The 12172-nt window shown below is 39.9% G+C and overlaps 1 protein-coding gene across 7 annotated transcripts in view; it reads right to left on the reverse strand.

The window, feature by feature from the left end:
- Positions 1–12172, reverse strand: part of SOX5 (SRY-box transcription factor 5) — a 611216-nt gene that overhangs the window by 267027 nt on the left and 332017 nt on the right. The window contains exon 1 of one of the 7 annotated variants that reach the window (XM_053977624.1): positions 7986–8054. The exons of the other annotated variants lie outside the window; for them this stretch is intronic. The gene's annotated coding sequence lies outside the window, so the exon portion shown is untranslated. Of the gene's footprint in view, positions 1–7985; positions 8055–12172 lie in introns of those variants that run through there. 7 annotated transcript variants of the gene reach the window in all.

Below are 12172 nucleotides of genomic sequence, written 5' to 3' on the forward strand. Positions count from 1 at the left end.
CCCTTCCAACCCAAACCACTCTGTGATTCTGTGAGGCCAAATGACCTCAAAGAGGTAAAAGCTCCTTTTGACTTTAGCAGGATGCCTAACCCTGCAAAGATCTCAGCACTTCCAGCTGCCACCGATTCCAACAGAAACTCCGGGCATTTAATTTTGAGCTGTACAACATAAATTACTAATACCTCCTTTTTGATTAATCTGTAGTGATTTTCTAGAGACCCACACCTTGTCAGTCTAACTGTTCTGCTGTGCTGGTCTGGTATTACCTACAACATGATGAAAGGACATTCCTCAACAAACAGGACATGAACCCAAATATCACTCTCTTCACAGAATAAATGTAATGCTGCACATTTGGGTCAAATCACTATATAAAGTGGTAAAGGAGGCACCCTGAAAAAGTACCCCAGGGACTTGATTATAACATATTTAGATATTTTTTAATAGAATTGTTCTTTTTTTTTTGGTAATTTTTTTAATTGTGGTTTCTTAACATACCAAAAAGTGCCACTATTTACCTAAAGGCAAATATTTTAGTTCAGTTCTCTGCCATTATTTGTTCCAGTCCGTTTTTCACATCTATATAGCTTGTATCATTATTGACACAGCTATATGAGTAATAACATGTATCATGCCTCTTTCTGTACACAACTCATATAAAGAAGAATAGGGTAGTTCAGCCAAATTACTAATTATGAAGGGTATATTTTCAAAAAACAGAAATCAACTGCACATCATAGTCACTGACTGGTCATTCATTACATCTCTGCTGTAGATCCTGCTCTGCACTTTATAGGAGACATGTCATTACCAAGAGGCAGTAAGAAAATACTGCAGATGTTTTAGCTCTCTGAATGATAAATATGTTAGTGTTTCACAATGTACAACAAAAAAAGATGAAAAAAGTCACACAAAAAAAGGAAGATGGAGCAAGGAATGGTACTGGTTTGCTGGTTCAATGACATACTGCAGCTCTTTTGGCAGCTATTCCTCATGCAAACACTCCTAACTGAACACTCAGATTCTGACTTGATTATCTGAACACCATGGAAGACTCCAAATGCAGATGAAGCAGAGTTTTAGAACTGAAATACTCATACACCTAGTAGGCATATAAAATTTTCAAAGTAGAAATTTTAAAGTAATTTTAAAAACCTAGGATGTTCAATTGCTCTGGCTATAATGTAAACTAAAAAAAAATATATATATATAGTAAAAAAAAAAAAAAAAAAAAAAAAAAAAAAAAAAAAAAATCCATAAAAGGTCCAAGCTTTCAGACTTAGTAACGTCCACGTCCGCTGCCTAAAATCAAGCAAGAAACAAAAAGAAGGTTGTGTAAATAGAGAAGAAACAAAAACAAACAAACAAAAAATAAAAAATAATTTCAAACCTCTCAGTCAGCATAGCTGGGCAACCCAGGAGTTCAGCCTGTCCAGTTGGACGGTGTGAGGTGACATCATGAATCTCCTCTTGTTTACTTTTCTGAGTGCCTTACCTCAAGACTAGATGTTGAGAGGAATGAGTCTGTGGTCCTCTTGTCTCTATCTGTCTACCTGGACATCCCTCAGTGACTACACTGCGTAACTTGCTGGGTGTTAACCATGTCCCACTCCTTACTCTACAACAGCAGCAGTTACCTTCTTTATCTTTTAGGTAACAGTGCCTACACTTCACAGGACAAAATAAAAATGTGCCTTCTAATTTGGATTATTAGCCACGTGAAAGTGCATCCTGCTACCCACTGAATTAACAAGTAATAGGGATACCAAAAACAACCTGAACAACCCCACACCAAAAGAACCACAAACAATAATAAAAAAACCTAAACTATACTTAAATGGCCCAAAATCTGTTCTTTAACTGATGTCATGTACACCCATTTCAGTGTTTCACAATTGCTTCTTCATTCCTGAAACATGAAATCATTCCAAGGGGACTCCAAGCTTTGCTGTATTTTCCATGTTTCACTTCAATAAAATATTACAAATACGTTACCATGTAGCTGGGATTTTTTCTGCAATCATCATAACAAAGCAATGTTTTCATAATATCGCCACAAACCACATCTATTACCTCATACAAGAGCACAATGTTTTGGCAATGCAGTGCAAATAGTAGGAACAACCTCACCATCATCTTCCAAAATAGTTCTTTGAATACATTTCCAAAAAACAGTAGCGACAAAAGCCCTGCCATTCATTCTTTCCCTCCACCCTCACGGTGGATGGGAAGAAAGCACTGAAACAAGCATTGCCCTCTCCCATCTGCGTTATTTAGAGGCTCTGGATCACAGTCACCCACAGCTAAGTCACTCTGGAGTCAACAGGAAGCATTCCAAAACCGGGAGAAACTGCGTACATCATTAAACCTGAGCACTCCAGAATAAGGTTTAAGAAAAGCAGACTGTTTAATCTTCCTGTCTCACATGTCTTAACCAAGTCATGGTGAGGGCTGGGGAAACACCTAAATTATACCAGAAATGTAAGCAGTGCCCAGTTTTAATGTGAAAATGACACTGAAAATTACAGCAGAAAAAATTGAAGATGAGGTGAAAATTCTTTTGCTTGTGGCCTGATGTTTTTAGCAAGTCCAAAACCTACAGAACTTCAAAGGAATCAAAGTCACTCAAAGCCTAACAGAGCTGGCCTTTATTTATGTGTTCAATCTACTATACTCCTTCCCAGACTTTGCCCAAAATGGTTTCAAGCAACTTACTGTTAATAAGGATTAAACCTACTTAACAGAAGTATTTCCAGAGATCACATCACTATCAGGCCTGATTAACAGGTCTTGAAGTCTACAGCAGCGAGGCTGCACTCCTCATATATTCTAAATATGACTATATATTTGTATTCTGGATTCCTTCTCAGTGAGAACCAGTGCATGCAAAATAAATTCCACAATCCCACATCTTGTATACAAAGGGCATCACACATATCCTGCGACTTAAGCTATTCTCCTGAAATTATCTTAGTCTCACACAATCACACTTCAAATACCCCATATGTCCACTTTGGTTATCCTTCCTTTGAAAAGCTAATAAATGTAATACTTAGATGCAACTGCATTTCATCTAGAAACAATTATCTGCAGTACTTTGTGCCAGGAAAAGCATCAATAGGCATCATTAACAACACTTCCACTTTATTTTCTTCCCCTCTAATGGGCCCAATCCAACACCCAAGTGAAGTCAATGAGAGCCTCACAATTGTTTTCAGTGGGAGCTGGACAGAGCCCCACGGTGGCACATGAATGTGAGGTTTGTGCAAGGAGGCCGAGTGACAAGCACAGCCTCTGTTTATTCACACCACGATACTGCAAAGGGAGAGGAAGAACAAACTTCCCGGGATGTTCCCACTACCCAGAGCTGCTGAAGAGCCAGCAATAAAAGCTTTGGAGGTGGAAGAAAACACTGCTCTCTGGACTTACTCAGTCCTTGTTCTCCTTTCTAAAGCTGTCCATAAGAGCTGAAAACTGGACTAACACAGGCAGCTGGTAAAATCAAACATTTACCTGTTACTCTCCCTAGGTGTTTCTAAAATTAAAAAACACAATACGAGACCCACCCTTGGTGCTACACAGAGCCTCCTATTCACCCGGGTTGTTTTCACCTCAAAAGAAAAACAGGTGATCTGCACAATAGTTCTCAGTTACAATGCACTTGTCTTGCTTTACTGAACTCTACCTGATACAGGGTTTAAAAATAGCAAACAATTCATTTCAGGCACTCACTTGGATGTTTCACACAGATAAAAATAAAGAGAGGGGGAAAAAAACGAGCTCTCATTTTTTCCTAAAATACCCATGGAAGGGGTATATTTCCAAAGAGCCTGGATGCATGGGCCAAATGATTAAAAACACTCAAAAGTGCCCCATAATTCTAAAAGGACTCCCAAGTGCTTTGCACTTGCTGGCTCCCATGCAATGTTTTCCCAAACAATTTTTTATTTCTTTATGAAAATCATGTACTCTTCCCACACACACGCTCATGCCTTCCTCCTGCTTTCAGCGTTAAATATAACACCAGAATCTTTGAAAATGCAGATGTTATGTTGTGGGAGATAAGAATTCCTGCTCACTTCTGGTGAGCAGCAGAAAGCACTCTGGGAAAGGTTCAGCTGGCAGGTACAAAACAAGTCACACAACCAGAGAAGGGGTTGCGTGGCTGGCGTGTGGTCACCTCGTGCATGGGGCAGCGATTGTTTGGGGACACCTGTGGCCACCAGGTGATCCAAGAGCTAACTGGGTAAAAGGATGTGTGAACAGCGACACTGCAGTGGCAGGCAGCCAATGCATGCTTGTTTTGGGTTAAGTTTAGAACATAAAAAGGCTTGCTTTGTTGCAATAAATGATCGTCTTCAAAGAAAGAGGTCTGTGCGTCTTTGTTCCCCATTGCTACATTATGCAGCCTTTTAAAGCTAGAAGACAACTTTTTCCTGGAGACTTTCAAATCTCTTATCTGTAAAGGGTTTCCTGGAAGGCACAAGAAGCGTGTAGTACTCCAAGGGATTGCCAAAGTCCTGCACTGGCATGTGCCTGACCTCGCCTTCCCTCAGACGCTGGAGCTACACAGTCAAGCACTGATATTCCACTGCCATTTGGCACCTGCATATTGCAAACCCCACTTTTATTTGGCATTATAAAAAGACAGGCCACAAGGAGAGTTGAAGTTCAACCATTAAACCTGGTCATTCGCACCCAGGTTTAATGCACATGCAGCTGTAACCCGATGGTAACACCAAACTCGCTGAAAATCACAAGAGCATCCTCCTCTGAAAACCATCCTCTCTCCATCTCCAGCTTTCCACAGATCAGAGGTCTAAACTTAGTGGGAAGGGTGATGGAATGCAGTAGTTTCCTTAAAACCAACACAAAGAGATCAGAAAGAGACAACTAGAAATTTAGTGGTGGAAGTGAAAGAAGAAATGGAAAAGAAAAAAAAAAAGAAGGGAGAGGGCAAGATATTTGCTCATCTCGTATTTAGAGCACAGGGGAAACTTAGCCTTAACAGTGTAAATCAAATTAAACATTTCAGGGGTCTGGCTTTAAAAGCTGCCATTTTAATAAAAAGGGGGACAATTGGAAGGCTGTTTAAAAACTGTAGCTGCATTCTCCTGCTTCTGCCTCCTCCTTCTCCCAACCCTTCCTCCCACACCACCAACTGCCATCTCTAATTTACCTTGCCATGCAGTCACTCCAGAAATCCCTCCCAACCACAGAGGACTGGAGGAATCTACAGAAAATAAACTGACAATAAATACGACTATATTACCTAAAGGGAGGAGGGGAAGCAACGAAAATTACCAAACTGTTGACATTGGTCAAGAAAACTTTCCCCTCTAAAATTTCAAAGAACATGAAGGCCAAGCAGCAAAGGTCTCATTATGAATTCACTCAAAACTGGTTTTTTTATAGAGTTCCTTCTCCCCCATCCCTGAATACAGGAGCCTATTCTTGTCCAATCATTAGTGCTCAACGGCAGATAGGCTGCTATTTCCCACTCCTGAAGAAACCCATTTTATGGCACGCAACGTGAAGAGCTGCTTCATTAATCAGATGGTCAAGCAGATCCAGTAGAGCTGCTACAGGGAGGCATGGTGACACCATGGTGGGAGAACTGTCTTTCTTTCTGTCTGGATCATCACTGAAAGGGCCTCAGAACTTCCTTAAACTTAACAGGTTTATCGTTTTAATCCCTACCTGGGAGAATAACAGGATTCCTCATATAAATGTAGAAAGCAAGCGTGACTGCATGTGGGGAGAAGGTGAAAGGGAAGCAGCTGAGGAAGAAAAAGGATGAGTATAATATAGAGAGAAGGCTGCAAGTCTATCTTCTTGCTGGCACTGAAAACATTAATACTGTTGAGGCTTATTTCACACACATTTTTTAAGAGTCGGATTTTTGCTGTCCACACATCATGATTCAACTAAATCTATGCAGAAGCTTTCAAGTTTCCAATATTATCATCATTTTATCCATAGAAATCCAACTTTATCTGTCTTTCAGCATCTCAGATCTTCTCCACAAAAAGCCAGGTTCAGGCTTTTGTAATGTAATAGTTTAAAGCAGCACTTTCTTGAGACCCCGTAACATACAGAAAATGAAATCTTTATTAACATGAGAACGTAAATATCAATCAGTCCTTTTATTCACCCTCCTGACATCTTGGAAGCAAACAATCCAGCCCTACTTATAAATCACTAAATTACTGAGGAAAGCATCCAGAAACATTATGAACTGACGTAAGCAGCTCTCCAGACACAGCAGCAAGGAACCCTCAGCCCTGTCCAGAGGTGTTAACAATGCAGGACTAATGTGACACGGCACTAAATGGATGGCCAAACACAGAGGCTTTGTCACACGCAGGAGGTTGCATTTTTGCCATCTTTTTCCAAACATCCACCTAAGGGAAAATAATATCAAGCACTTTCAAAGAAGGGCTTTCAAGAAAGAAAAGGAAAGAAGAAACTGTTTTGTCCTGCATATTTTATGGACAACTGCTAACAAAGAGTGAAAGCTCCACAGATTATTTATTTTTTTTCTTATGGTGGATTTTCCTCTGCTTAACTTAAGAGTAAAACATGAACTGGACAGAGTACCAAATTCCCACATCCCCAAATCTCCTAACTTTCAAAATTTATTTTATATAGCTATACATTTCACAAATAGGGTTTTACCAAAGGTTTTAGTCAGTCTCATTCATTCTCAACCTTTAAACAGATAAACTGCATCAAAATGATTGTATTATATTCCTGTAATTTATGGCATCAACTTTACTTTCCACCACTGCACCACTAAAGGAAGACCGTGGTTCTGATTTAAAGCTGTAAATTCTGATCAAATGGGAAAGTGTTAAATTCAGAAGAGCTTTTGGTCCATTAACTTCCATGCTGATTTGACACGCTCTGCAGTGCTTGGGCAACAGACTCTGCCATACAGCGTATTCCTAAGCAAACAGTGCTTTGTGTCATAAACCATCTGGGGTGTCAGTTCCAAGGGCCACTCATCTAGGCTCCTCTGATACACTTGGAAATGCTGAGGTGCAGAACAGAAACTTTTCCTCACTACAAAATATCTTTTGCAAGGGTAAGGGAGATGCTGCCATCAGAGAAACAACAGCAGACGCAAAATTTTGGCGAAGGGTGATGTTTTTGTTATTCTACCGAAGAAAACCACTGGACAAACAAGCTTTCTAAGACACTGGGATTTTTCTAAGTTGCCAGTGAAAGTGATACCCTTCATAATCTGGACAGTGCTCCCTTTCATATCAGAGCCTATAGCTGCAAAGCTAAGTGCCAAGCAGATGGTTGAAATCTGTTTTGTATAAGAAGCGTGTGAGCACACACATTTTTTTTAGATGGAGTTCTTTGTATTCATATTCAGGCCTAGGTTCTAGCCATCAAAACACTGGCACTGAAGCAATCATTAGCTGCACTTTAGACAACTGGCAACTAAGGTATTCACAGTTCTCCACAAAATGTTCAGCTAATACCTCCCAGATGTATAACTAAGGCAAAAGACCACCTTCTTAAATTGGTATCAGTGCTTTGGATGGCCTTTCAATAGACTGCACATGTATGTAAAAAAGCTATTGTATTTATCTCCTTTTAAAAAGAATGCTCTGTTACGCTCTAAGTGTTTACAGCAGCTTTTAAAAACACAGGCTTCCACATCAAATTCTACCCAAATACAACAGCAGAAACTCCATTCATCTTGTTTTCATCTTTCTAAGAAACATCTAGCAGGAAATTCTGTAGGCAATTTTAAGAGAAAGACTTTGTCTTTCTTATCTGATAACCATTTAGCTTATTTTAAAAGAAAATACAAGATAGGCTCAGCTGCTCTAGAGGAATTAGTTCCAGACAAGATGAACCTGTTCCTGCTACCCTGGACAACTCATGCACGTCACCTCAGCTGCAGGTACCTCAGTCAATTTTTAAGTGGGTTGCTTATTGCCACAAACAGCAAAACCAGAAATGCTTACCAGCATGGGGCTCTGCTGTCTGCCTGGGCTTCTCATGGAATCAGTGAACAGGTGACAATAATTTGCCTGGTGACAAATTAACAGAGGTCACACTTTTGAAAACTGGGGTTATCAAACAAATGTATATTTGGAAGAAGGCATTTCTGTGCAGCAGTCTTTCTATAGGCCTTGGTGGCCACAACTGGGAATTAGTACCTTAGGAAACACACAGTTTCAAAACAAAGATTGATTTTCTGTGCAGTGCCAAGTCCACTAAGGGCCAGATGTTAGCTCTGGCATAATCCAGGTAAATTTTCATCCTGGGCATTCAGATCATTCTAATCTGCCAGGCATACTTGTTGTTTAGGAGAAAAAGATAGTTAACCTGTCATCAAAGCACAGCAACACGGAACTCCCGAAATCCCCAGATTTGCTGAAGCCTACAGAAATCCCTCCTGATGCTTTTGGAAACTCTGGTGACATTGCAACCCATGGACGTTTGCTGCAGGTTAAAGAAAGTCAGGATTCTGCTCCTCACCAGTCACATTTTCATGCCATCGTGGAGGACTGGGGTGAGGAATAGCAGCCTTTCTCATGGAATTCACTAGGACGTTAGTTAATTAATTAGGCCTATGTTTTTAGGGCCTGACACTGAACTCCAGTGCTACTGTGAACACTCAGAATGAATGGGCACTTTTTTAAAGGATGCCTTGACTGGCCCTATCACAAAACAGGTCTTTGTGAACACACTGCTGAAAAACTATGACTGAAGCACTATGGAACTGGCCTGATCATAATCCATTATCTTGAAAGTAATGTCACCCTTAAAAAGCTCATCAAAGAGAGTAACTTAACAGCTTAGTCATGATATTCAAAGGCAACAGAGATCAAATCCACCCAGGACTACCTCGGTTTATACCCATTTTTTTCAACAGTGTGTAGCAAAGGATGCAACACAGCCTAGATGTAAAGCTACCTGCAGTCCTCAGCATTTCAGCTCTACTCTTGCAGAGCGTGCAGTTGGAAACAAGGAAAAAAACCCACTAAAACAGATTAGAACTTTTAACGTGAATAAGAAAATAATTCCTCCCTTTTAATAACCCTGTATTATTTCAGGTCTCATTTAAAAAGCAGATGTCAAACGTCTGGGTAAGAATCACAGTGTGTTTTGTGCTCTGCAGCAGGCTCTTTTGCTTTTAGCTTGGTTGGTTGGTTTGCTCACTGTGGCTGCCTACATTGCCACTTCCAGAGGAGTCTGTTCCTCACATCAATACTCTCCACATTAACAATTTTTTTCCTGGACTCACCTCATGCCTGGTCCTTAGGTTATAAAACATATGACAGCTCTGGTACATATGGCTGAAGATGTTAGTTGTTCCCCAGGACCAAAGTTTACCTGTTCATAGCACACACAGTTTCCCAAACTACTGCTTAAACAAAGCGGGTACTGCTGCCCAACTCCAGCTATCCAAACTTGCCCCCAGGTAAGGAGCTGGCTTAGAAGCAACTCGGATAACTGGAGGGTCTACAAACAATATTCCCTCCCAGCCCTCAATGATACAACTGTGGCTGCAAATATTTCTTTAATTTATTTTATTAATTATACTCCACAGTCCCTATTTTACATACTTAAGCGATTTGAATACTATAGTTCATCTTGCTAGAATGAGACCTTTAGAAATTATAATTGGACAGAGAGAAGTCTGTAATTTGCAGTTCTTAGGATCTCAAGAAGGGAAAAGGAGGGTGTCTCGAGGTTAAAAAACAGGGCTACCAGTCAGCATCGCTACTTTTTAAACTCACACATGCAAAAGATTGTGTGACAGCGTTCCTCAGTTTACTCATCTATAAATTGAGGCTAATCTCGCTACTCAATCTAAAAAGCACAGAAATCGTCATGATTTGTATATCAATGCTTACCAAATGCTCTGAATTCCTAATCAAAAGACTTTACAGGAAGTATGAATCTATTATTAATAATATCAGTACTTCTAACAGTAAAGCAACTTCTCCATACATGCATCTGGAGAAAAAAAAAAAAAAAAAAAAAAAAAAAAACCCAGAAAGAGAATACACATATATTGCTCAATTTATAAATTGTTAAGCATGGCTTCAGGACTGAAATCTCATTCATGAACCATGCTACGGATCTCTTACCTAGTCCCTGTTTCTGAATTTTCCCCATACAAAGACACATTTATATTACCCTAAGCTCTAAGCACAAAGGCTGCTCTGTGGAATGGAAAGAAACCTTCTTTTTTTGTGTTTGTACAGTGACAAGCATAATGGGGTCCTGATTCAGGATGCTTACCCTCTACAAAAACACACTAAATCAATGACACTAATACACATGAAGATTATAAAGGAGATGCATGGCATACTTGAGAGTGGCACAGCATTTTCCCTATAATTTGCCTGGCATTTCATGCAAACGCCTAATGTGCATTCCCAAGTCACACAATTCACTTCAGACTTTAGTCAAGAACAGAAAAAGTGAGCAGAACTTACAAAACATAAGCAAAGGAGGAGAGCTTTCCACTGAGAAATTCTGCCAAATTCTAATCTCAGTTGTAAAACCAGAATCAGTCCAATGTTCATAGGGTTTTGACAAAGATGAGAACCAGTAGCCTTCTTTAAAACACACCATAAATTTCTACTTCAGTGTCCAAAACCCAGGAGCAAAAAACAAATCAATGCCTGAACCTGAAGAGAGAAATGTATTTTCCGTGTCCCTGTTATATTCAAATTCAAAAGCCTAGATATTTTTAACAGACATGGAAAAAAAGAACTATTTGGCTTTACTCAGCAACTGCAGAAGGAAACTGTACCAAAAGAATAATGTTGCATGTTCTGTTTTCAGTTGATTTCATTTAGCCTTTCAGTTCTATTTCAGTTATGTTTCATTTAGCCTATTTTTTTTTTTAAATAATCATCATGTTTTGGTGATTCACATTTCACACCATCCCAGGAACAAGTCATGTAAATACAACACAGCAAAATGACCCAGTTTGTTAATAGACATGCAGAACGGGTAACAACATCCTTCCCTCCGCCCTTACCAACCATCACCTTCCCACACATCTCATGTCTATCCAAAAAAGCCTCTGCCCCAGTGAGGCCATGGTATCGAAATGTAGGGATAAAACCCTATGAACAGAAACCTGACTAATTCTTGGGAGAAGATGTTTTCAGTCTTGTTTTACAAAGTGAATGTAATGAGGACCCTAAGGGAATTTATCTGGAAGCAGAAGACTTCTCTGCAGTCTGATACAGCATTCAGAACTACAGCTCCCTCCCAGCACAAAGCTCTGCTCAAGTGCTTTAGTCCTAACCCAGGCAGGCCACCCCTAATGGTCAGGGGACACCACATGCTTCCTGCCCTTCATCAAGCATTCTCTCTCTTAAATCAAGGAATACTTCCAAATTTATAAAAATGGCGTGCAGAGATGCACTTTGGCCTTTCAGACAGTGATGAGTTTTAGCTTCATCACACTCTGCTGGGGTGTAGTCTCTTCATGCCCCCCAGCAGACAGACTCCAAACCACAGAGGGCAAACACAAACAGGTCTGTGCGGACAGGCGTGCACGCTCCCGACACTCTGGGAGGCTCGCTGGTTTAAATGGCAAAAAAATTTGGGTGAAATATTTCCATGTAACTATGGTGAAAAACAGGAATAAAAACATTAAAAATTGTTTAGAACTGTTAATATTTTCTTTAGTTTTGGTCTTCTGTAATCCACTGAGCTGGCAATGGCGAGTAAGTCCAGCTCACTGTCACATACATCAACTTTGGCCATGTCCAACTTCTGAGATGAATCAATGAAACCTGGGTCAGTTTTTTTCATTCCCACATTGTTAAAACAATTTACTCCAGCACCAAAGAAACCAGGAGGATGACAAACTGTATGGGTTTCTCTTTACATGAACTACATTCCTGGGGCTTTCTTCTCTAGAGCTACAAAGGTCCATGAAGAACACTAGATGTAGACAATGCTCTTAACTACAAAAATAGCACATACCTCTCCCACAAGTTCCTCACCACTAAAAAGAATTCTGAGTATTCACACAAGAAAATTAAATATCAATTCACTCTGCTTATATTTTTTCCTCCAAATGTAACAGAATTATGTTATGACAGAAACAAATGAGCAGTAATAAAACTGTAATAAAATCACAAAGAAAATTAGCACTAAGGCAACATTTTATGGT

The sequence above is a fragment of the Vidua macroura genome, chromosome 5, assembly GCF_024509145.1.
Source record: "Vidua macroura isolate BioBank_ID:100142 chromosome 5, ASM2450914v1, whole genome shotgun sequence".
NCBI classification, from domain to species: Eukaryota; Metazoa; Chordata; class Aves; order Passeriformes; family Viduidae; genus Vidua; species Vidua macroura.